This window comes from Hyperolius riggenbachi, chromosome 6, assembly GCF_040937935.1.
Source record: "Hyperolius riggenbachi isolate aHypRig1 chromosome 6, aHypRig1.pri, whole genome shotgun sequence".
NCBI lineage: Eukaryota > Metazoa > Chordata > Amphibia > Anura > Hyperoliidae > Hyperolius > Hyperolius riggenbachi.
The window spans coordinates 239,039,003-239,065,885 of record NC_090651.1 but is presented as its reverse complement, the minus strand read 5'-3'; the positions used below and the strand labels follow the sequence as shown (position 1 = coordinate 239,065,885).

Here is a 26,883-nt window from a genome sequence, read left to right as displayed (position 1 = left end):
ACGCCTGTGAAAAGCCCTTTATCACACCTAAACTCAGTTTAGGCGTGATAAAATGAAACTCGCGCGAAATTCCCGCAATCGCGCGGTGCACAGTGCAGTGCGCGCGATGCGCCCATTAAACCCTATGGGCGCAGCGCGCGGAGTTGCGCGATTGCGCGCGCAAAGAGCACAAAACGGTGCTAACTCAGCAGTGCAAAGGTTATCACGCCTAAAGTCTTTTAGGCGGGATAACTGAGTTATCACCGCTTTGTGAATCAGGCCCATTGTATCTGTGTTTTGACTTCAGGCTATCCTTTACTACTCTCTCGCTCTACGTTATTGTACCTTTGCCTATCTGATTCTTGTTGCCGACCTCTGCCTGATTTCCGATTACTCTTCTGCCTTCCGTTCCTGTACTGCTGCCGTCATCTCTGTTGCTGAACCCTTGCCTGTCTGACCTTTCTCCCTTCAATGGATTGTCTCCCACTGGAGGGTTATCTCTGAGGCTTGCCTCTCCGAGACGCCTGCCCCAAGCAGACGATTACTGCTAGGGGTCGAGATTCCTCGCTCTGCCTGGTTAGAGGATCTCACTCACGGGGTTCCCATTCAGAGGTAACCACACCGTGTTGATGGATATTTCCACACTTCCGTGATATTACTGTCTTTATTGTGTTCTTTTGCTGGTGTCCAGAGGTTAGCAATATATCGGATTATCGGTGATACTGCAGATCATTAATAATCGGGTATATATCTGCATTCTTGATGATACTGCAGATCGCCAATAATCAGATTCTCTCTGCGTGCTGACACCGATCGTTACACCGTGCTAACTGTTTAGCACGGGTGTGCTAAACAGTTAGCACGTGAAGTGCTGTTCGCGGACTTTTGGCACGCGCAAAGTGCCGCGATTCGCGCAATCTCAGACTTTTGCGCACGCAAAAGTCCGCGATCGCACAATTCGCTGCACTTTGCGCGCGCAAAAGTCCGCGAACGGCACTTCACGTGCTAACTGTTTAGCACACCCGTGCTAAACAGTTAGCACGGCTTTGTGAATCAAGCCCTATAAGTACGCTAACAAGAAGTAACGAATGGATGTGTTTACTGCCTAGTTACAAATGATCGCGGTATCTCATTGATGCCAGCGACCATTTACACGCTGACTTAGATTAATGAATGGGACGTCCCCAGTTCAGACATCCCCAGCTTTACTGCTTCAGAGCCCCCCCCCCCCCCCCTCATCATTGAGAAAAATGGTTGTGTTTATCTGATGTCATTTACCATCGTTTAGTCAAGCGCTGCGGTTGATGGAGATTTTACAAATGTTACATTTAGCTACTGGCATCTGTGGTTAATCTGTGCTCAAACTTGACACCAAAGAATGTTAAACACTTTTCTGCGCAGTAACAGAAAAGCGTTCGCCAAGGCACCGGCAGACAGCTGTGTGAAACTGACCTTATTCAGTTTACCATAAAGAGTAATGATGACCTATTGAATTTCTTATCTATTCACTGCTGTCAGGAATGTTTGTCACAATCATGGGCGAGCCGAGGCAAAGGAAAAAGAGGTGGGAGCCTTGAGTGCAGTGATAAGGATGGTTTTGTCAGGAAACAACTGCAAACCAGTGACACATGCCCCCTTGCATAGCCTAACTGTGCTTCCATCACCTGCTAAGCAAGCATCTGGAGCTGATGGATGGCACTACGCCAGGTCACCACTGTGCACTCTGTGGTACAAGTAGTGCCATCCGAAGGGCTGGGGAATATCTTGATATTAAATAAAAGTGGAACAAGTTTCACCTTCTGACACCACTCCCCACTTGCTGCACTACCTTGCACACCTCCCATCCAATCATTAATGAGGAATGGGGGTAAGTGGCATAAGAACCAAGCCCCCTCCCAGGTGTCGCATTGGGAGGCTGACTTGCCTCTAGAAGATAAGGGACCTCTGGATAGATGTTCCAGTGTGACATCATTGCTGAAACTGGGGGCACTTAGCAAAATGAGGGGTAAGGTGCCCAATGATAGTGCAGGAGGTAGGGCTAAAAAACAAAACAAAAGTGTACATAGGCTTTATGTTGCTGCTGCAGCCTGGTCCTTGTTGCTTTGAAGAGATGTTGGTGGCAAGCACTGAGCAGCAATTTCTTTTCTTTGTGGTGGGAGCTCATTTGCTTCTCCACCTTCAGCACTGGAGGCTATTGTGCTGACCCTGTATAGCAGCATAAATAAACTCTGGTTCCTCAGGGACTTTGTAAATAATCAACAGCAATGGCTTTTTGAAAATCTGTGGTGGATTAGCCAAAGCATTTTCAGCAAAATTCTAAAATGATCTGTGGCAGCACCTATTTTGGCACGGTAAACAGCAGGGCAGAAAATTCATGGACATGCTTACAAGCAGTGATGGTCATGTCTTGGAGGACTATTGGAGAAGCATATGATCAGTTTGGTCAGGTGATAGATGTATACCGTAGGTCTCTACCGTAGGCTAGTCATGATCATGTGCTAAAGTAGTGACCAGATTTTTGTGGGTCCAACCTGGGACGGGGAGGGGGGGCGTGGGGGGGACTGAGGAGCACGCAGCGCCGAAGACCGGGGAGGAGGCTGCGCCGCGGCGAAAAATGGGCGTGGCCATGCCATTGTATGGGCGGAGCTAACGTAATGATGTAACAGCGAGGCATAAGAAAGCAGTGTTTACGCCATGATGTGGACAAACAAGACTTTGCATCATGGGTGTGCAGAAACTGTCTGATGCTAATAGTATACCGTAACCACAAAGCAGCAAACATAGCCACCTATGACCATTAAATAATAAATGCAGTAACAGTTACCCCGGACACCAGAAAATAATCGCAATGGGCAACATGTCAGCACAAAATAAACGCAATGCGGGCAAACATGTCAGTACAAAATAAATGCAATGCGGGCAAACATTTCACCAGAAAATTAACGCAATGCGGGCAAACATTTCACCAGAAAATTAACGCAATGCGGGCAAACATTTTACCAGAAAAGAAACGCAATGCAGGCAAACATTTCACCAGAAAAGAAACGCATTGCGGGCAAACATTTCACCAGAAAAGAAACGCAATGCGGGCAAACATTTCACCAGAAAAGAAACGCAATGCGGGCAAACATTTCACCAGAAAAGAAACGCAATGCAGGCAAACATTTCACCAGAAAAGAAACGCAATGTGGGCAAACATTTCACCAGAAAAGAAACGCAATGCGGGCAAACATTTCACCAGAAAAGAAACACAATGCGGGCAAACATTTCACCAGAAAAGAAACGCAATGCAGGCAAACATTTCACCAGAAAAGATACGCAATGCGGGCAAACATTTCACCAGAAAAGAAACGCAATGCGGGCAAACATTTCACCAGAAAAGAAACGCAATGCGGGCAAACATTTCACCTGGAAAAAAAAAACGCAATGCGGGCAAACATTTCACCAGAAAAGAAACGCAATGCAGGCAAACATTTCACCTGGAAAAGAAACGCAATGCGGGCAAACATTTCACCTGGAAAAGAAACGCAATGCGGGCAAACATTTCACCTGAAAAAGAAACGCAATGCGGGCAAACATTTCACCTGAAAAAGAAACGCAATGCGGGCAAACATTTCACCTGGAAAAGAAACGCAATGCGGGCAAACATTTCACCTGGAAAAGAAAGCATTTACTCACCTGGCAGAAGTCTCCGGCCTCTGGCGCGCTGCTCCCGAGACCACCTTCCTCCTGAAGTCTCCCGCGCTGACAGCCTGGCAGAGCAGGGCTACGGCAAGATGGCGCCCGAAGCCCTGTACTGGAGACAAATAGTCTCCAGTACAGGTCTTCGGCAGCCATCTTGCCGTAGCCCTGCTCGCCTGCCGGTGTCGGAACAGACACCGGAAGAGGAGGCTGGAGCGGGGCTGCGGGCAATGAACTGGCACGGTGTCTATAGACGCCGCTGCCAGTTCATAAGGATAGAGTGGCCAGAGTCCCGAGGCCGGGACGTCCCGCTGCTGAAAGCGGGACGTTTCCCGGGACCTCATGCAGCCTGGGACAGCAAACCCCGAATCCGGGATGTGTCCCGGGCAATCCGGGACGTCTGGTCACTCTAGCTAAAGCAGGATGTGATCATAGCAAATCAGAGCTTTTCAAATCTATCAGCTGATCAAACAAATCACATGCTTCTCCGTGAGTTCTCCTAGACATGACCATCACTACTGACCAGCAATAGGAAGTCTGTCAGATGATGCTTCAATTTTGCAATGAGCTTTGCATAGCAAGTAAATGGTCCCCAAAGGCCTGGAACCCACTAGGAGCACTTTTCTGAGCGCTTTGTTATTTGAAAAGCTCTTGCTAATGTAATGCTATGGATGTGATCCCACTTGAGTGATGTGAAAAAAAAAACATAGTATACCACTAGCAAGAGCTTTTTCAAATTACTAGTGCTTAGAAAAGGCTGCTAGTGGGTTTGAGCCCAAAGAGTTTGTTAACTGGTGATATATCCTAAACATCTCCTACACTAGTAAAGAGGGGGGTTATTTTTCATTTCAAATGAATATTCGCACCAAATTTGCAACCAAATTTCCAGCTAATTTTGCTGGAGAATAAATCCTGGTTCATCAAAGGTTTTTCCTGCCTACATTACTGTAATCACTTTGGTGGCATCTATGGCTTTGTTTAGTATTGGTTAGTTATGGCTTTGTTAGCTTTGTTGTCACCATATTTATGTAATAACAACCCCTCTGGCATGGATACAAGGAGGAGGGAGAGGCCCGTCAGTATAAATATACATGTTTGCTCTACATTATACTTTACAGCTCCCTTATGGTATACATTACACAGTTTATAGCAGTAAATATACTCCCATTGACTGGGCTTGATGGTTTCATTTCTCTCCCTTACATATAATTACTATTTGCTTGAATGAAGAGGTCATTTTTCCAAGATATAATTGTTTGCTTTCCTATAGTAAGGATACAGAATGGCAAGTGCACCTGTCTTCACACTCTAAATATTAATCATTATCAGGGATAGATTCCCACAAAGCTGACATAGGCTGTGGCCTGGGGGGATGCTGCACAATGAGGTGGAACAGCCACAAATGGATGGTGTGCTGCAAATGGAATGAAAGAAGGCTACAAATGGAAACGGAAACAGGAGTTGCTGCACATGGGAAGAGCGTGGGGCGGGGGAAGAGAGGAGACGGAGAAGGGCCGCCTATTGAAAAAAGGAGTGGAAGAAATGAGAGGGGGCTTTGCACGTGGTATCTACTGATAGAATGGATGGGGCTGTTGCAAATGAGGGGTTGCTGTGAATGAGAGCCCCCTGTAAGTGAATAGTAAAGTTGTTGCACAAAGGGGAAGTTGGGTGTATCTGTTGCCACTGAACATGGATGGGAAGCTGCTGTACACAGTAAGGTGTGGTGGCGGTGGGGTTGCTATGGCAAACAAAAACTGATTTTGTAACTGTAATGAAAATAACATAGTGAATAAATGTGCTTTTTTTAAACTATTAGTTTATAAATAGTTTAGTGTCTGTGTTTCTCCATTGTAAAATCTTTCCTCTCCCTGATTTACATCCTTAAATTTATCAAAGGTGGCTACATCTTTAGTCCTGCCAGGTGATCTCTGCCGAATGTTTGTTTATTGAGAGATCTATGCATGGAGAGAAATATTGCTTGTTTGGCAGTTGGAAACAGATGTGAGGTTCACAGAATGGAGCTGTCTGGGCCATGGCCATGACATCACACTGTGGGGGGGGGGGGGGGGGGGGGTTCCACCACAATATCAGCTATACGGATGACCCTTGTGGGAAAAGGGGTATTGGCTACTGAATGTGATGAAGTTCAATCCTGAGGTAAAGTTCCTTTTTAATGGTTTTTTGGCATATCATGTCTTAGCAATCGCTATCTACTTGGTCTGGTTCAATTAGAATAAAACAGCCCTATTATAAATGAAGGGGGGAGGGGGTAGTACTAGTATACTGCACATAAAAGGGGATTGCCATACATGGAGGTTATTGAACTTGCAAGAGCAACATATCCACATATAAATGTGGAATCATGTACATTGAAGAGGGGGCTGCTATGCAGAGAATAGGAGTTGCTGTATATAGAGAAAGGGGCTGCTACACATATAAAAGGGGGTTGTTGTTGAACATGAAAAGGGTGATGGTGAGGTTAGGGGTTGCTATAAAATAGAGGAGTTATTCATGAAAGAGCAGAGCTGAGCCCACACAGTGGGGGGATTGTTGGGAATGGAAAAGGTGGCTGCTACATGCAGAGCACTGTATATGGTAGAGGGGGCTGCTACACCTAGAATAAGGGGGTATTTTACCTGGAGAGTTTCGGAATAGGGGCTGCTACACATAAGATAGGGGTGTTATAATACAAACAAGAGAAGGGAGGCTGCTTCAAAGGGGGCTGTTTCTGTATGGGAGTGGGGGTCAGACTCAGTTGTACATAAAATAAGGTGGTTCCTTCGCATAGAGGGGTTGGCAAAGGACACTTGCAAGGAGGTGCATAAAGAGTTTACTTCTAGCCCTGCTCATTGTCGTTATATTATAATCATCGCTGTTTCGTGACCAGCCTCCCCGGGTTTCCCCTTGACCACTGCGGAGAGCTGTGGGCAGCGCCAGTCTGTCTATACTCAGCACAACCTTCCCTGTTGCGCTGCATGCCGGGAGTTGCAGTCTGTCACCCACATCCTACAGTGAGGCTAATACAGGCGCTGAACTACAATCCCATCGTCCCGTGCGCGGCCAGGCTTTAGCTGTGGGTACTGTCAGAGAGGGAGAGAGAGGGATGTAAGTGGAAAGGGAAATGCGGCTGTGAGAAGAAGACACGCACAGGGTATTGCTGGGGTCGTCCTGCTGTCATCTCGTTACCCACCACCGGTAAGTACCCGTTCCGATCTATATTGTCTTGTACTGTGGCGGGGATGATGAGTACAGTATGCCTCCGAGTCCCAGCTGACATATGTGCCTGGGGGACCTGGGCTGCCTTCTACTTTCAGGTGACAATGACACTTTCTGCGCTGATCCTGCCTCATGTAACTCTGCTGAGGAGCCCTGTATGGGTCTGGCTCCATAATGCACTAGTACAGAAGGTATATCCTCAATGCACACAGATAGTACTTGGATATTCTATATTAATACTGCCATGGCAGTTTGTATGACAGTGCATAGATCATTACTGATAACAAGGAGAGTTTTGGACGCAGTTCTTTAATAGTAGCTGACATTTAAAGGGAGAAGGATCGTTTTTCTGTATTAAATATTTTTGGAAGCCAGACACAAAAGATCCCACAGAAAAGGTGCCCAATAACGTCACAATTTTCGCCCGAGCAAACATATAATTGTGATTGCATTAGCAGAAAGTAAACCTCGTTGATGTCCCAAATCGACTGTGAAGGATTGTAATGGTGATCATTAAAGGACAATTTGGTTGATTGGGAAAATAGTTTTATTATAAGTTGCGATAGATAGGACGTACGTACAGATTGGTTCATTGAGGGTGTAAAAATCAATGTAATACATTTTATTCCAATTATTCTTTGCTGAAAATTGGACCATTAGTGGGCAACTTAAATACACACATCCACACACATTTTGATTGGCCAATCAATGGCCACATTTACCGCCTCCATGTAGTAGGAAAGCTTACCTACACAATTGTACATAGTATTCAAAATCTGTTGGCCCTCAAACTACGTGGAAGTGGTCAATCATTGGCCAATCAAAATTGGAGGTGTGTACCAGGTTTTTTAAGTTGTCCAGGAAGTATATGGACAATCTAATGAAAAGATAAATGACCCATCAAATGCACAGAAATGGCACAAATCTAATAAAACTATGCAGCATTTTTTACATAAAATCATCCGTTTACAGCATGGGAGGAATCTATTTAGCAATTAGAACAGGTTTGTAGTGATGTGGAGTGCTTTGTGGTATTAATTCAATCTGTGCCAATTCAATGTATTAATAGTTTCTTCAAATTGTGTATTTAGCTGATTTGATGTATGGCTACAATACTTATTCCAGAAATTCTGCTGTTTAGGTTAATGGCATCCCTACTTACTGTAATATAAGATACTTTGTGAAAAGCATTGTTTAAAAATGATAAATACGTTTGAACCCTGATGTTGTGACCATTCATATCCTACCCTCTCAATCATGGACTGCTGGCAATCTGGGACATGCCCTCACCCATAAGGCCCTGTTGAACGTTGAGTGTATAGACCTGGACACAGCACCCTTCCCCTGTACATTGGAAGTCGTTTGCTCTAAATGAAGTCAGAATTTTAACCCAATCAAGCTCATATTCATCTTCCTTCCTTTTACATACATTCATTGAAGGTGTGGGTTGTACATTAATATAAATTGTGAGATTCTTCTTGAATGTTTATTGCCTGGTATCCAGAGAACAAGATTTCATTGAGTCCTTCATGATTGATCTACCATTTTATTTACATTTCCTTAAATTTAACTTAGAATATGCTATCAGTAGACTGCCTACAGGAGAGAGTGTGGTCATGCTGTGTTGCAGGCTTATTATGCAATCCTTATTAAGAGCTGTGATGTACAGTAACTCTTCTGCTGTGACACACACTGTCACATATCTCTAGAGTCTGGGGCATGTAACCTAACAGCAGACCTGCACTAAGGTCAATGATGTTAGTGATGGCATCGCTCTTTCTAACATTAAAAACCTTCTGTCACTAAAAGTACATTCATTACACAAACTATATTAGCTATAGCCTCTAGATCAGGGGTCTCAAACTCAATTTACCTGGGGGCCGCAGGAGGCAAAGTCAGGATGAGGCTGGGCCGCATAAGGAATTTCACAATCGCGGCGCATCTCTGCCCGCCCCTCTCACTCTTCCTTCACAGAGAGCTGCAGGGAGAGGCAGCGATCCGTGAGGCGATTGACATCAGGAGGGGCAGAGCTGAAGCTGAAAGCTCTGCCCCTTCCAGGAAATGCCGGCGGATTGCGATTTGGGGGCTCTGCAGCCCTGGTTTAGCGGCGGGGATGCAGCGGATTACTTGGGAGCACTGAAGCGAACTATAAGGAAGCTTTTGCCAGCGAGGGCCACAAAATATTGTATCAAGGGCCACAAATGGCCCGCTGGCCGCGAGTTTGAGACCCCTGCTCTAAATACATCTACAGTGGTTGCCTGTGTGACATGGCTGTAACGTCACAGAGTCAGCAAGGGGGTGGTTGATGACACAGGAATTGGCACTCTGTGACAGAGAAGTCAGGGACCTGGATGGCAGCCTCAATAGTGATGATCTGACTGAAACTTGCTCATTACGTAAAATACACTGATCATCCACAGCATTAAAACCACCTGCCTAACATTGTGTAAGTCTACCCTGTACTGTCTAAACAGCTCTGACCAGTCAAGGCATGGACTCCCCAACTCCTCTGAAGGCGTCTTGTGGCATGTAGCATCAAGATGTTAGCAGGAGATCTTTTAAGGCCTATAAGTAAGCAGGTGGAGGCCATGTTTTTTTCCACTACATACAAAAATTTCTTTATTGAACTGAGAGCTGGGACATTTGGAGTGCAAAGAAAACATGAATCATTAGACCACATCACCCTTTACCAATGCTCCATGGTAGAGTTCTGACACTGATGTGCCCATTTTTAGTGGTGGACAGGGGTCAGTATTTGTTACTGTGACTGGTTGGCAGCTAAGCAGCCCATATTCAACAAACTGCCATGGTCTGTGAGTTCTGATACCTATCTTTCATAAATTCTTTAGCTATTTTGTGCTGGAGTGACTTGTCTGTGAGAATGCACCGGTTGGACTAGTCTTTACACTTCATGCACATTAGAGAGGCTTGGGTACCCATGACATGACCTTATTACTGGTTCATTGGTTGACCTTCCTTGGACCAGTTTTGGTAGGAACTAACCACTTCATACCTGGAATGTCCAACAGGACCTACCATTTTAGGGGCCTCTCTAGTTTTCTAGCTATCACAATTTGCCTCTTGCCAAGCTCTCTCAGATGCTTATTGCTTGCCCATTTTTCTTGCTTCCTAATCATCATCATCACTTTCAAGAACTGACTGTTCACTTACCACTTGACATGCTCTTCACTTTACCTCTCAGTTCTTGTATGATTTGGCTAATTGGTGTATTACCTGTCTGAGGAAATGTTTTTTTTTCAGCCACAATTCTTTGTTTGACACACAAATATGCCACTTAGAAAAGTGTTCACTTTGCCCCATTCAGAATTGGGCACTGTGTCCCAGGATAAGTAAGTAACACAGTGCACTTACCTGAGCAGGTCTATGGGATGGTACACAGCGCACTTTCCTGAGCAGGTCTATGGGAGGGTACATGGCTCAGACTGCCATGCTAAAGACTGCCTGGGAGTCTGTACCAGGCAGAAAAGCAGAATAGAAGTCACAAGACTACTGCTGTACACGGGAATCGAGGTACTTACCATTTTCTCCTGACCCAAGCATCTGTCAGTTTTGAGATGGTGTGGAGGGGGTGCTACCTATTGTATCAAGTGAATTTCTGGATTCCACAGTTCATCTCCAGCCACAAATCTGATAATACCGACATTTACTTAGCTTAAACTGTAACACTATTTTTTTGCGTGTATCCTTATTTATTTATTGTATTTATAAAGCGCCAACATATTATGCAGCGCACCACACCTGTCAAAGTACAGTCTTACCAGCATGAAGTCAGACCCAAGTTATAAGGTCTATGCCTTTAAATTGTTATCAAGGCCCAGGTAATAACAATCTTCCTCTTTAGGATCTCCATACACCTCCAATCTGCTCTTAATCTTATAGAATGATCACGTCCGATTAATTCACTGCCCCAGTGTATGCAATCAAGTAATGAATACAATCTACAGTAAGTGCACACTGCTTAGCCAGTTCACCCCCAAGGGTTTTTACGGACCAGAGCAATTTTTACTTGTCAGTGCTCCTCCCTTTTATTCCCTAATAACTTTATTACTACTTATCACAAGAAAATGATCTATACCTCGTTTTTTTCGCCACCAATTAGGCTTTCTGTGGGTAGTACATTTTGCTAAGAATTTTTTTATTCTAAATGCGTTTTAATGGGAAAAAAAACAAAAGAAAAATGAAAAAAAAAACATTATTTCTCAGTTTTCAGCCATTATAGTTTTAAATTTAAACATTCTCCTGTGGATAAAACAAACACATTTTATTTGCCCAGTTGTCCCGTTTATTAAACCATTTAAATGATGTCCCTATCACAGTGTATGGGGACAATATATCATTTTGAAATATAGGTGTTATTTTTCTGTTTGTTTGTTTTTGCCCCTATATAATAAATTAAAATTAATTTCCCCATAAAATATAGATTAAAAAAGCTGAGTCCCTAAGGCAACTATTTATTTATTTTAAGCTGTTTTTATTTTTACAAGTGTTTTTTAATTGGGGGGGGGGGGGGAGGGTTGTAAGTGTAATTTTATTAATTTTATTAATAGTGTGTATGTACTTGCATATGTACCGTATATACTCGCATACAAGCCGAATTTTTGACCCCCAAAAAGGGGGCCAAAAGTTGGGGGTTCGGCTTGTATGCGAGTCATGGTGGTCCGCGGGTCCCCCCCTCCGCTTGTCCGCGGGTCCCCCGCTCCCCCCATGGCCGCCGCCGCCGCTATTACCTGGCTGCATCTTCTATTTCAATCTCCGTTCTTGTAAACATTCAGAGCAGCGCGCCCGGCGCTGCTACTGTGACGAGGCAGGAAAGAGCGTCCTGTTACTATGGGAACCGCTCTTTCCTGGCTCGCCGCTCGTCACAGTAGCAGCGCCGGGCGTGCTGCTCTGAATGTTTACAAGAACGGAGATTGAAATAGAAGATGCAGCCAGGTAATAGCGGCGGCGGCCATGGGGAGCGGGGACTGTACTGGCTAAACTGGGGCACGTAACTAGCTTTACTGAGCGCTATACTAGCTAAACTGGGGCGCTATACTAGCTATACTGAGCGCTAAACTGGGGCACTATACTAGCTAAACTGGGGCACTATACTAGCTAAACTGGGGCACTATACTAGCTATACTGAGCACTATACTAGCTAAACTGGGGCACTATACTAGCTATACTGAGCACTATACTAGCTAAACTGGGGCACTATACTAGCTATACTGAGCACTATACTAGCTATACTGAGCACTATACTAGCTATACTGAGCACTATACTAGCTATACTGGGGCACTATACTAGCTATACTGAGCACTATACTAGCTATACGGGGCACTTTACTAGCTATACTGAGCACTATACTAGCTATACTGAGCACTATACTAGCTATACTGAGCACTATACTAGCTAAACTGGGGCACTATACTAGCTATACTGAGCACTATACTAGCTATACTGAGCACTATACTGAGCACTATACTAGCTAAACTGGGGCACTTTACTAGCTATACTGAGCACTATACTAGCTATACTGAGCACTATACTGAGCACTATACTAGCTAAACTGGGGCACTTTACTAGCTATACTGAGCACTATACTAGCTGTACTGGGCAGTATACTAGCTAAACTGGGGCACTTTACTAGCTATACTGAGCACTATACTAGCTATACTGAGCACTATACTAGCTATACTGGGCACTATACTAGCTATACTGGGGCACTACCTACCCATACTGGACACTTTACTAGCTATACTAAGACACACTCGGGGAATAAGGCGGCCAGCATTTCCTACCCCCGGCTTATATGGGGGTCAATCATTTTCCCCTGGTTTTTCAGGGGAAAGTTGGGGGGTCGGCTTATATGCGGGTCGGCTTATATGCGAGTATATACGGTATGTGTAATATACTTTTTGGTCACAAGATGGCGCTAGTGAACACTCTCCCGTATAGGAAGTGATCACTTTTTTTTTTTTACTCGTTATTAAACGTTAACAGTTTCCTGTTTTATAAATGGACGCGGCCGCTGTTCGCGGTCGCGTCCTTTCACTCCAGGCAGTGCGATTGGGTAGAGGACCTCTCGGTCCTCTTCCCCAATCACCCAGCACAGGAACCCGACGGAAACGGCGGCGGTAGTGGCGTGCACACGTGCGGAGCGGCGGCGGGAACGCGCAACGTATTAAAACGTCATGTTGCCATTAACAGGCAAAAGCATGACGTTTTAATACGCTAGGTTGCCGGTAAATGGTTAAGATGCATTAGCTTGAATTGCTTAAAAAAATATTATGTGGAAACATAAATGCAAAAGGACATTTAAATACGGGCCTTTGTCATAGGAACCCAAAAAGTAGAATTCGTCTTATGTGATATGGTGAGCACTATCACCTCATCCACCACCCACTCAGCCCTACCGGTTTCAGTATTGCGTCACATACAGCATAGCATGATTGCATCTATGTACTTTCGAGGAATAAAGAAATCAAAGTAGTGCCAGATCCCTTCTCTTCACTCGATCTATTCGGCACGCGACCTATTAACCATTCGATTCTCTGCTCGATTCTCTTATCTTCCACTCGTTTTTCTTATCTTTTTTCCATTCACTTCTATGAAAAATCGAGCGGAACATCGGACATGTCGGAATTTTATCATCGAAGGCATCTATAGGAACAATTCTTAGCAAAAAACGTACTGTGTATTCCCAGCGTTAGTTTGAAGGCACATTGCAGCCTATAGCACTGACAATCTGTGCTGCAAAAACTGGACTGTGCCTGGTCTCCTGAATAGGTACTTTAGAAGTGATGTATGTATTTGACATCAGTTAATCAATGAGCTTCCAAACAGACACAAACAAGATATGCATCTGAATGACTGCATACCGTATATCTAGGTAAATATTTGTGCTGGGAATGGGGCTTTAAATGACAACAGAAGGTACCGGTATATGGAGGCTGCCATATTTATTTCCTTTTAAGCAACACCCATTGCCTGGCTGCCTTGCCAGGGCTAAGAAGGCAGACTTGTCCATGGAAAATGCTACTATTTTTCTGCAGGCTCAGTGACCCCTGCCTCAATGTAACGGAAGACAGAACAACAAAAGTTGTTTAGGTGATACCTTTAATGACTAACTGTATAAAGCTGGCCACTAACGGTCCAATTTCTAGCGAAGAATCGTTCGAGCGATCAGAAATTCTGATCGGATTGGTTGTAAATAATCTCCATTGGTGGACACAATCGATTATGAACGAGTGAAAAAAATGTCGCCCGAATTAATTTTCGTCGAACGAAAATTTGGATTTTCTTGGTGGTCGTGATAGATAGGAAGCAATGATTGGTTAGTTGATGGTGTAGTGAACGATTTTTCGTCCGATCAGAATTTCTGATCGCTCGAACGATTTTTCGCTAGAAATTGGACCGTTAGTGGCCAGCTTAAGATTTATTTGCAAGCTTTTGAAACTGGATCCAGTTCTGAAACATGCCTGAAGAAGAAACTTACATTTTCGAAAGCTTGCAAATAAATCTTGTAAAGTTAGTCATTAAAGTTATCATCTAAACAACATTTGTTGTTCTGTCTTCGGATTTTCTCCATGACTAGTACTGGACCACACGCAACTGGCTCAATGTAACTGCAAAGACAAAGGTGAAGGTGCTGCACTGGCTGCACATACTCAGCAGCTGGAAGAGTCAGCATTGGAAAAAGGTACCAGTTCATATTTTGTCTGGAAACACATAGGGCTTGTTCACACTACAGGAGCTTTTCTAAGCACTTTGTGATTTTAAAAGCTCTTGCTTATGTTATCTGATGCGTGTGTTCAGACTGGAGTAATGTGATGTTGTAAAAATCCCCCATTGCATTGCATTAGCAAGAGCTTTTAAAATCTCTAGTGCTTAAAAGGGACCCTGAGGACTCATTGAAAATGAAATTGGTACTTACCTGGGGCTTCCTCCAGCCCACCGTAGACCACAAAGTCCCCTGGCGTCCTCCTCGCCTCTCTCTCGATCCCACTGACGGCCCCATTAATGGCGACTTTCGGGCTGAAAGTTGTCCGTATACTTCCTGTAAGTCCACTCTCCGAGTCATCACGCTGGCCGCTATGCATCATCACACCGGCCGGCGTGACAGTGCTGCGCATGCACGGTGCAGAGTTAGAAAACCGAGAGGTGCCAGGAGGATGCTGGGGGACCTTGCGGCCTACGGTGGGCTGGAGGAAGCCCCAGGTAAGTACCAATTTCATTTTTAACGACTGTTCAGGGTCCCTGTAAAAAGCTCTTGTAGTGTGAATCATCCGTTAGGCTTACTATGATCCCAACATCTTGGTGCAAGCAAAACACACTTCTAAATAAAAACAAATGTACAAAGTATATGCATGAAACCCAGCATGGGATGGTGTGTGAATATAGGTACTGTATTTGCTATGTGAGTCGCACAGACCACTTCCTGGCTCTCTACTGTTTGGCATGTCCGACACCTCTGCCACAATGTGCAGTTCGTTGCATAAGCTGAGTTCTACCAGACCAAGTAAGCATGGAGGCAGCAGGAGGATAGCATCCTGCCTATGCAGTTATAAGGCCTGGTGCATAAAACTTTTAACTTGAGTTTTTCACTTCTTTTGCGTTTTTATGCCTTATCTTAATATTTATTTTTAGCTGGTAGCAAGCTAAAAATAGTCACAAAGGAAAGAACAACAATATCCACCTTCAGTTTTCAGACACAACTTATTTTCAGTATAGAGTTAGTTTCTTTTCCAGGTCATAAAAAAGGCAAATAAACAAGGGCAGAGAAAGAAGTAAAAAGACATGAATTTTTTTTTTAATAATATGGCACTTTGAATAGATGTTATCTTCAATTTGTTAACCCTTGTGAAAACCCAACTGACCGATACCCAACAATTTTCCAGTCATAGTTTCTAACTCTACCATTAAGTATTGTAGCGTATATTTTCACATTAATAATGGAAATTGGACGGTAATTACCTCATTCCAGCGTATTTTTAACTTCTTTAGGTGTCAATGTAACTGACACTTTGTTGGTTAGTTTTGAGAAGGTCTCTGCGTCCGCCATGTCATTTACCATGTTACAATAGCAGAAGGCAAGATCCTCTGCAAAGAGCTTATAAAACTCGACCGGAGGCCATCCAGTCCTGGACTCTTACCAGTGGTCAGGGTTGTTACTGATTCAATGAATTCAGCTTTAATAATTGGGGATTTCAAAGATTCCCTCATTTCAGTCCCGTGGAAACAGTATAGCAACAGAGGCTTGGAATTATATGCAGACCCAGCCTCTGTGTGCTAATAGGATTCTTAGAACCCACCTCAGGCTCTCTTTAAAGGTGGCCACACATGATACAATAAAATGATCCGATTTTACGGCAATAAATATGATTGGATCTCCTGAAAAAATCGAAAGCTTTTTTTTTCATTCGACTGAAAAATCCGATCGGATTTCCTGTTTTTTTCCCGATTTTAATCAATCTGGAATGCTGGAAATTTTTCTTCAATTTCTCTAAAGATTGCATGGTTTGTGTTAGATTGTCAATTTATTAATATACACACCTTAGCAATTTTCTTAGAGTTTCCAATCATGTTTATCATAATTGGGGAAAAATTTAATGTGTGTGGTACATTGGTCATATTTTTGAAATGTTACAATCAGTCAGAAAAATGTATTGCAATTCTTAAATTGAACAGATATTTAAAAACTTGTATGGTCTGTGGCCACCTTAACAGTAAAGATGAAGCATACTTCACTCATTGACTGTATGCTTACTGTATCCGATGCTAAGCAAGCATAACGTGGGGCATTGCTGTCCCATCTGTTGTGTTTCTGCTGTTACAGGGAATGCAAAGCAACGGCCACGGTGAATGTGGTCTTAAAGGGCACACCTGCCTTTAGGTGGGAGAGGAAGAGGAACAAGTTGGTTTGAGAGGAATTTTATACTAAAGATTGGCGAACAGTTAGGCCAGACCCGATTGTACCTTTGTGTGTGTGAGCTAGAACTACCTAAGCCAGGAATAAAACATCGGTTTTACTTGCCTGGGGCTTCTACCAGCCCCCTGCAGCCGTCCCGTGCCCTCGCTGTCACTCGCGGAGCCTCCGGTCCCTTGCCTCCAGCTAGTTTAGTTTTCGCCGACAGGCCCTGACAGAGAGTCGGCTGGCTTTCTGCGCCTGCGCAGGCCTGGCCATGCGTATCCTTCTTCATGTTCCCATCCTTAATAGCGTCCTGCACAGACGCAAGACACTATTTCAGAGGGGAACTCGAAGAAAAATATGCGTGGCCGGGCCTGTCAGCGAAAATGAAACTAGCCGGCCGTGGGGGACAGGAAACTCTGTGAGTAACTGCGAGGGCACAGGATGGCTGGAGGGGGCTGGTAGAAGCCCCAGGACAGTAAAACTGATTTTTTATTCCTAGCTTAAGCTCCCCTCTAAATGTCGGGAAGATGGAGCCCTGCGGCACGAGGCAGTCGTGCTGGTAACGCTCTCTGTCGTGGCTCCCTTCTCGCACACACGTGAGTACAGTGTCGTTTCTCGCAATTCTGTTTCTGCAGCGTGGAAGATTAGTGCGTTTACTAAGCAGGTCACCAATGTTATGCTTATTTGTAGTGCCTAATTAGGTGGCAACAAATTACTGGGTTGGCTTAGTAAAAATGTTGCCTTGTACTTACACACAGTGCTTCCTCATGCCTTACATCAGGTAACCAACAGCTATGTGGCATGGTGACCATCACTTTCAGTGTGGATTTTCTCCTGATGCCCCTGTTTCCTCCCACCAGCCAAAAACAACATACTGATAAGTTAAAAATCGTGCATAGATTAAAGTAAGGTTATAGGATTATACCATTAATGTAACAGAGGCATCAATTTTTACAATTGAAAGTAATTGGATGGCTATTATTGATTGTTCCCATAAACAGGTCGATTAGGACATTTTCTCTCTTTCGATTCGATCGTAAAATACAACATTGGGATTGATTATATTTTCTGTTCCAATGGACCATAGAATCATTGTATACCGATTTTCACTACACATTTTGCAGTTTTCAAAAGATTGCATCTCATGAAAAGAATTGTACCGTTAGAGGACCAATCCAGCAAAAAAAGTAAGCAGTTAAAATTTGACAAAACCGACAGGTTTTGGACTGGTCCATCTACTCATGGGAGATTCTCAGTGTTTTCTTTGTTTTCAAAAGCATTTCCTCAACGCCAGTTGCTAAGTCTAAGGTCCTGTTTCCACTACACGCAGATTGGATGCAGAATGGATGCAGAAAAACTGACTCCAATGAATGCCTATGGGCCTGTTTCCACTAAACACAATTTTTCTGATGCAGATTTTCATTCATTGGGGTCAGTTTTTCTGCATCCGTTCTGCATCCAATCTGCATGTAGTGGAACCAGGCCCTAACTGAGAAAATAGTGTGCAAGTGAGTAGGGAGGCTGGCTGGTATTTTACTATTTTGGCAGTTAAACTGCCGTTCAGGAACTGCTTTTGAAAACAAAAGAAAATCCTAAGAATGCCCATTGAGGAGATAGACTTGTCCAAACCCTGTCAGTTGTGTCAGATGTTAATTGCTTACTTTTTTTTTTTTTTTTTTTTGCTGGAGTGGTCCTTTAATGGGCATCTTTACATGCCTTGGAGGTAGCTCTGACTTTTGATTATATTTCTATTTGATATCTCTTATACACTCCGGTATACTTACATACTACACTATATTGAGCTCTTGGCTTCCTTCTCCTTTTTGTTTTACAAGGACTACACCAGTGGTACAGATTAGATTGTAAGCTACTTTGAGGGACAGTTACTGTCATCATTAGCTGTCACTGACATTACTGACATTCCCTGAGTGCAGCTGTCAGGTGGGAAGAAATAGGAATTGAGTCCCTGTAGCCAGTTGAGAATCTGTTTATGGACTCGGGGACTGTTTGGAGCTACATACACACTTTCAGTAACTGTCACCCACTGAGATTGGGACCTTATCCCTAGAGTGAAGGCTCAATGCACAAGCATATACAGATGTGTACTTCGGCTGCAGCTTAGCAAAGTGTTCTGTTGCTAGGCAGAATGGAGGAGGAATGATGGCTTCGTGAATGACAGAGTGGCTTCTAGTGGGTGGAGTAAGGAAGGGGACAGTGCACTTAACCATTGTTGCTTAGAGACCTGGAATGCCTGGTCTTACCTGGGGGGACACCTGAACATTTGCTAGATTATCGGCAGGGGTGGTTCCAAACAGCTGCATTGGCCATGTTCAATTTTGCGGGTGTATTCCATTTCTGTCTGCCTAGTGTGTGGTCTTACTTTCAGATACACAGTGATCAGCTAAACAGAAAGTCAGTTATCAGTTTATCCCTGTAAGCAGAAAAAAATGGCTCTCCCTATCTGAGATCTTATATGCACTCATAAGATGGTCTGCAGGTCTTTACTGTGACAGCCTGCCATCTGCCATCACCCTTTGATTAATGATAGATGAGAGGAGGATTCTGAGACAACAGCACTATTCTGCCACTATTTGACTGTTGGCAATCAGAAGGGGATGGCAGAGGGCTTAATGAATACCACAAAAGCAATAGTCAGGCTGCTTGGAAGATGTGTAGGCTGCAACAGATCTTACCAGTAAACCACAGATCCCACATAGGGATTGCTGTGATGGGGAATTTGGGTTGGTGGACACATGCCCAATAACCTTTGCCCGTTGCACTCATGAACTGCTTGTTAGCGTATCAGGGACACAAACACTATATGCATATGCTGCTCGACTATATAGAAGCTATAGAGATGGATCCATAGTGACTCCACATAACAGATCACTAATGATGCTGTCAGTTGTGTTATTGGACAGTTCTACTCATTAGATTTTTAAATGTACTTTTCACAAACAATATTTCCTGTAGAAAATTAGCCAAGGAAAATGTGCCATATGCACGTTGTGGTATACATTCATAGTTTAGTGTTGGAAAGAGTGCCAAATGCTGGCATTTGTAGGCACAATATGGCAGCCCTCATCTCTCTGAGATAGCACATTCTGCTGCTCTGCCCTGAGATGCTTCCATTGGAGCATCTAGGCATAGGCATTTTTACGTTGCGCTGCTTTACATTTTTAAAGGTACTGCTTGTTGTCATATTATGGCCAAAAATGCAAATGTATTATTTCATGTTCATGAATGGCAAAAAAATCCTACACAGACTTAAAAAAACAACAAATGTGCGTAAATTAAAATGTAACACAAGCCTATACGCATTTTCATAAACGTAAGACTATAGTGTGAAACATTTACCGTAGATATGTAGAACATGACAGACATGGGACCAAGGGAAGGTAAGTTTATTCAGATTTGCTTTAAAGGGATGCTTAAAGCGGGATTGTCACCAGAAAAATTTCAACAGCAACTGGTTTGAGTGTATTAAGTGATAAAGATGCTAATCCTGCATTCAAAACTTTCAAAACGTTTTCTGCTGTTATGGTTTGGTGTTATCACATACCTTAGGAGCACTGGGCCTTTAATTGCCATTGCCATCAGCTGGCAAAACAGTTGCATGCTGGGGGTCTTTTTATCTATAATGTATTCCTCATTTTCCCTTTATTTCCTCCTCCTTCTAATGACATAAGTGCACTTCCTAGTATAGACCTCAGTGGGAGTGTCTGAAGACTCTGGGAGGAGGGCGGGTAACAAATATACAATTAACAAGAGGAGAAAAAAGAGCGAGGGAGGAAATGATGTCAGGATTAGCTTCATTCAAAGGTAACCAAGATGGAAACTGTCTAAAATAGGACTCTGACTTTCCTTTATAAAATTCACAGGAATCATAACCTGGACAGTGCAATACATCTGTAGAACTAGTATCTACTTATATGTGTTTTTTTATTTCTAGGTTAGCATGGGTGTCACTTGTTTTTTAAGCCTCCTAAAAAAAGAGTTTTAATTACCTGGGGCTTTTACCAGCCCCTTCAGCTGTCCTGTGCTGGTCCTCAATGCTGGTCCTCAATGATTCTCTGTTCCCCCGCCAGCTAGTATTTTTTTTTCCTGACTCGGAGTTGTCGAGTCACTGCGCCTGCACAGCCCTGGCCAAGCGTATCTTTACTCGCGTTTCTGCTTGCAATGGTGGAGCAGCCTGTGCCTGCTCAGGATGCTATTGCAGACGGAAGCGCAAGCAAGGATACGTGTGCCCAGGGCTTCGCAGGCACAGTGGCGAAAAGGAAACTAGTTAGAGGCGTGGGACCGGAGCATTTTTTGAGTGGCTGCGTGGGCACAGGACGGCTGCAGGGGCTGGTAGAAGCTACTGGTAAGGCAACAGCAGCATGGTGGCATAGTGGTTAGCGCTCTCGCCTTGCAACGCTGGGTCCTCGGTTTGAATTCCAGCCAGGGCACTATCTGCAAGGAGTTTGTGTCTTCTTCAATCTGCCATCATCCCCACTCTAGTGTGTATGGCTAATTGTGTTACTATGAAAGCTATAATGTATTCCGTAGTAGCAGTACAGAATAAATATTGAACTACATTGATAGCTAAAATCAATGGGAAGGTTGTTGTGTGTATACATTAACCAGGGTAACATGATCCGCTATGCACAGTGGATTGTTAGCTCGGAATGACCTGATTTAATAACTGCTCGATAATCATGTATGAAGTGGTTCATGATAAATGTTATTGCCAAAAGCGATTAGATATCACTTAGTGTCTGTGGAACAAAAGAAGCAAGGGGCGATGAGCAGTGGGTATTGTATAACTTTCAATAGCTTTTTAGTTCTGCCTATTATAGTATACGGTAGTTGAATTCTGGGCATCAATCCTAAAGCATATACAGTTTCATTTAAAGGACACCTGCAGTGAGAGTGATACTGAGTCTGCCATATTTATTTCCTCCATAAATAGATCTGAACAGACTGACAATTGTTTACACGTGTTTCTCCTTCAAGTGATCATAAACACAGTAGATGAAAAGCTTTAAAGCATACATGAGGCAAGCCTAAGAAAGAAAAGTTTTACTTGCCTGGGGCTTCTTCCAGCCCCTAGAAGTCAGGTTCTATGCTGAAGTTCCGCTGTTCTAAAGGCCGCTGCTCTCCCCAATGTAAGATTGCCACCCGCAAGACTGCATATTTTTATTTTCAGTCATATAGTTGTTTTTTTACAAGATTGCATCATTCTGTCACATTTGCAGTTTTAAAACCACACTATAGTCTATATTCAATTCACTTTTTCTCCTAAGTTTTCTCCTAGGTGATGTTTTCACACCTTATCAATAAAATGCCTTTCAAGCCACTAGCAAGCAAGAAAATATTTAGGATACTTTTGATGGTAATGGTACTTTTTCACCAACTTTGTTGTACTTTTTAAATTTTAGAGTGCTGAAAAATTATTTTAAACTGGAGATGAAACATTGGGCCAGATTTATCAAAGCATTACCGACAGTTTTTTCTTCTAAAACTGTTCCTACCAGCAGAAGAACAGTTCTGCATGATAGTAAGATCCTTCCCAAAGCCTATGTAATAGTGGCAGTTTAGCGAGGATTTCTAGAGCTACACTACAGTTAAGAAAAGTGCAAATCCATTCCTTAACTGCTGCAGATAAGAAGTGCTCATTAGCAGTTCTAAAGACAGTGCGGGCTAGATGTGATTTGTAAAGGGCTCCTCCCCCCTCACTCAGGGCTCTTTCACACTAGAGGCTGCGGTAGAAAAGGCTGAAAGTCAGCCTTTTGCTTAACGCCAATACATAGCGTTTTCAAAGCGTTTTCAAAGCCTTTTGAAAGAGTTTTACAGCCCATATGAAAACGTCCTTTTTTTTTCTTCTATAAAACTAAGTGAATAAGATAGCTGTAAAACGCTTTGAAAAGGCTTTGAAAACGCTGAAGTTGGCGTTTTCCATTGACTATCATTGAAACGCCAACAGCCAACTTCGGCTGTTAACAGCCCTGAAAAAGCTCCTGGGAGCGTTGAAACGCAACGCTCCAAAACGCCGAGTTAGATGTGAAAGGTAAAATGAAAGTCTATGGACTTTCTTTTACCTAGCAAAACGCCAACTTCGGCCGTGGCGTTAAAACGCCGAAAAATCCCTCTGGTGTGAAAGGGCCCTCAGAGCTTGCTGACAGCAGGTGTGTTGGTTACCTCAGCAACAGCAATTCCCCTCACACACTGCACTGTCTGAGAGACCTTCCTAGCTCTTTCTAGTCCTTACAGTTTAAGAAGGAATCTTCAGTATCCAGTGATTTCTTAGGATGATTGAGACAGTTCTGCACGGATTTCTAAAAACCTACTAATATTTTGTCCCAGACACTCTTGATAAATCTGGCCCATTATCTCCTATGATAAAACTTAGGAGAAAATGTGAATTGAATAAGAGCCTCTGGGCCATATGCAATTAACTTTTCCTCCTGGGTTTTCTCATAGACAGTAATTTTTCGTCTTATTTATTTAAAGAGACTCTGTATTGAAAAAAAGTTCCCCCGGGGGTACTCACCTCGGTAGGGGGAAGCCTCTGGATCCTATCGAGGCTTCCCCCGACCTCCTCTGTCCCACGGCGGTCTAGCTGCAGCCCACGGAATGCACAGCCGACAATTTGTCAGGCTGTGCAATATTTACTGTTTCTGGCTCCAGGGAGGGCGCTGCTGCGGCTCTCCGCTCGGAAATAGGCGGAAATAGCCGATCTCTGTCGGGTCCGCTCTACTGTGCAGGCGCAGTACAGAGTCTTCCCCCTACCGAGGTGAATACCCCCCAGGGGAACTTTTTATGTTACAGATTCTTTTTAAAGAGACTCTGAAGCGACTTTTAAAACAGCTTTTTACCTTATATTCTACATGGGCATGTTTGCCCCAGCTAAAACTCTGCTCTCCCATGGCAGAACGAGGGGTCTTTACCCCCCAAATCCCCTCCGTAGTGCCCGGGGATTGCTTCCTGCTTGAGGCAGGGCTAACGGCCGCAGCCCTGCCTCTCAGCGCTTCTATCAGCGCTGATCGCCGCCTCTCCCCGCCCCTCTTAGTCTTCCTTCACTGAGAGGGGCGGGGGAGAGGAGGAGATCCGCCACTGATAGACGCGCATGGAGGCAGAGCTACAGCCGAAAGCTCCGCCTCCAGGAGCAGCAAAATCTATGACCAAGTTGGTAGTGGATTTTGCAGGGGGGGGGGGGGGATTTGAGGGGTAAAGACCCTTCGTTCTGCCGCGGGAGAGCGGCGTTTTAGCAGGGGCAAACATGCCCATGTAGAATATAAGGTAAAATGCTGGTTTAAAAGTCGCTTCAGAGTCTCTTTAAGTATTTATATAGCACCAACATATTACGCAGAGCTGTACAGAGTATATTGTCTTGTCACTAACTGTCCCTCAAAGGGGCTCACAATCTAATCTTGTATTTAAAATAATTTTTCAGCTCTCTGCAATTGAAAAAGTACCATAAAGTACTATCAAAGTTATTTTGAGTACTTTTTTTGTGCTTGCCAGTGGATTAATAGGCATTTTATTTACAAGTTAGGTAAAATATCAGGAGAAAACCAAGGTGAAACATGTACCGTAATTGCATGTGAGCATTTGGGCCATATGCAATTCATTTTTTCTCCTGAAGAATTGATAGAAGAATTAAAGGAACTCTTGCATAGCCGCTGACATCACCTGACATCTGAGACAAAATATTAGTAGGTTTAGAAATCCATGCAGAACTGACTCAGAAATCATTAGATAGCGCAGATTTCTTCTGAAACTGTTGTATAACAGGAGTTAGGAAGGTCTCTCAGACAGTACAGTGTGTGAGGGGAATTGCTGTTGCTGAGGTAACCAACACACCTTCTGTATTGATAGCAGCAGGCTCTGAGGAGGAATTCAGCAGGTGGGAGGAGCACATCACAAATCATGTCTAGCCTGCACTCTGCAATCATGTCTAGCCTGCAGTCCTACATCTGTAGAACTGCTATCAAGCACTTCTTAATCTGTGCCAGTTTAGGGATGGATTTGCACTTCTCTTAACTGTAGTGCAGCTCTAGAAATTCATGCTAAACTGCCACTATTACCTAGGATTTAAGAAGGTTCTTATTATTATGCAGAACTGTTCTCCCTGCTGTTTAGAACAGATTAAGAATAAAAAAACTGTCGGTAATGCGTTAATAAATCTCCCCCTATATTTTAACTGCCCATCACTGGTCCTGGCATTGTGACCTAACTACGGTCTGTTGTATCCTTCTCCCATGTTAAAAGTACCATTTTATTTATGTGTTCCGAAACCAAGCCAAAATTAGAAATAATTTAATTAGAAATCATAATAATAATTTAATTAGAAATAATTTAGAAACTATTTAATCAGTTTGCCTATTGTAAAATCTTTCCTCAACCTGCTTCTGAAATGTATCATAAGTGGTGACATTTTTATTGCTGGCAAGGTGCATCACTGGGGAATGTTTGTTAGTTGTGTGCTCCGGAGTGAGCAAAAACAACACCTGGTCTCACAGTGCAAAACTAAATAGCCTAGGCTAAACATCAGTGGGAGGGTGGGGTTACATACACCAGTAAATAGATATAAGACGTTTTTCATTCTGATCCCAGGATAATTAAAATAACATTGTGTATATTAAATAGTATAATGCATTCTACTATATACCCTTACAGTGCCACTTTCAAGCGAGCAATTTGATTGCAGCTGTTATTTTCAGCTTTAACTTAGCAAATAGGGACTTAACAGCAGAAGCTTGTAAAGATTTTTACATATTCATTTAAACTTTCTACTACCCGTCTTAATTTCTTCTCTTGGGCTTCAGATGCATCTGGGAGTTTTCAAAATCCTCATGTTTAATTGGTAAAAGTTGCATCAGAATGAGCAGGGCTGTGTATTCCTCCCCTCTGAAGCTGCTTGCAGAGTGTCTGTGACCCAGATTGCCTGAGAAGGAGTTGATACATGGCAATGCCTGCAATGTAGCACAGAGTGAGATGGCAGTGGCATACTTTACAAATGTGGTTCATGCACCAAGAAGGTCAGTGGGGACCACTTCTATAGACATTGTTACAGGAATGCCAGATCTTTCATTGCTGACATATCCAAGGTATGTAGCTTTTCTGATTGAGGCTCTAGTGTGTGCAGCAAGGAAAAGGAATGCAGACCCACATTCACTTTCAGGTGCAATCCGCAAGCTGCATGCAGAAACAACACAAAACTCTTTATTTTACACATAGAAATTGTTCGCATGAGCTCTGCCTGCCTCATCTCTCCAGCCTTCAGGCCCTCAGGCAGAGATCTGTGTTGTGGCCGTGCTGTTTTATACATGAGTTCCAGCCAGTGCCCTGAGGGTTGAGGTTTGTGCACGCATAGTTACCAAGCTGCAGGCCTCCAGAAAACTTCAATCTAAATCTCTTGGCTCTGACACCTCGACTTTTCCATCTGCCACATTTCATGTTGCAGATACATGGCCATCCACAAACTACCAAGAGTTTTTCCACCTTATACATATATTACAGAATGTCCAGTTAAGGCAGCAGGGTCAGCCATACTATGCCAGGAAAAAACAACAACACATTTATAAGTAGATAACTATTTTCTCTACTTACATAACAGATGTGTTGTACTGTCCACGTTTTGATTTCAGTGAATTTTATATAGGACATAAATAGAATTCTGTTCCTGGCATTGGCCATCTGGGTTCCCTCTGGATGAATCCAATACTGGTGTTATTGTATTCCTTACTTTTTTTTCTCATAGAATCTCTGTCCTAGCTATCTTGCTTTGTAAACACATGAGAGCACAGGCATAGGGATCGCATTTCAGCTTTACACTGCACTGCACTCAGCCAATCAGTGAGGAGCAGGAATATGGGAAAGGAGATGACAAGCTCTTCGGCAATGGCGACGATAGAGCAAAGCTGACTGAGCAGTGGATAAATGGAATTTGATTTTGTAGCTGACAATCCCTCTTTAAAGAGGATCTGTAATGACATATAGTGGCATGTAATAAATTATTCATGTTACCCATTTTTACCATAATTTATCTGGCTAGAGCATCATAAATCTTAATATTAGAGGTGACTAAACCTCATGGATCTGCACAAGA

The 26,883-nt window shown here is 43.5% G+C and overlaps 1 protein-coding gene across 7 annotated transcripts in view; it reads left to right on the top strand.

Annotated features, from left to right (window-relative positions):
• Positions 1-6,683: 6,683 nt before the first annotated feature.
• Positions 6,684-26,883, top strand: part of MIB2 (MIB E3 ubiquitin protein ligase 2) — a 196,018-nt gene continuing 175,818 nt past the window's right edge. For 5 of the 7 annotated variants that reach the window (XM_068240570.1, XM_068240576.1, XM_068240574.1 and 2 more), the window contains exon 1: positions 6,684-6,855. The gene's annotated coding sequence lies outside the window, so the exon portion shown is untranslated. The remainder of the gene's footprint in view (positions 6,856-26,883) is intronic. The other 2 variants (XM_068240575.1, XM_068240572.1) reach the window with 1 other exon arrangement.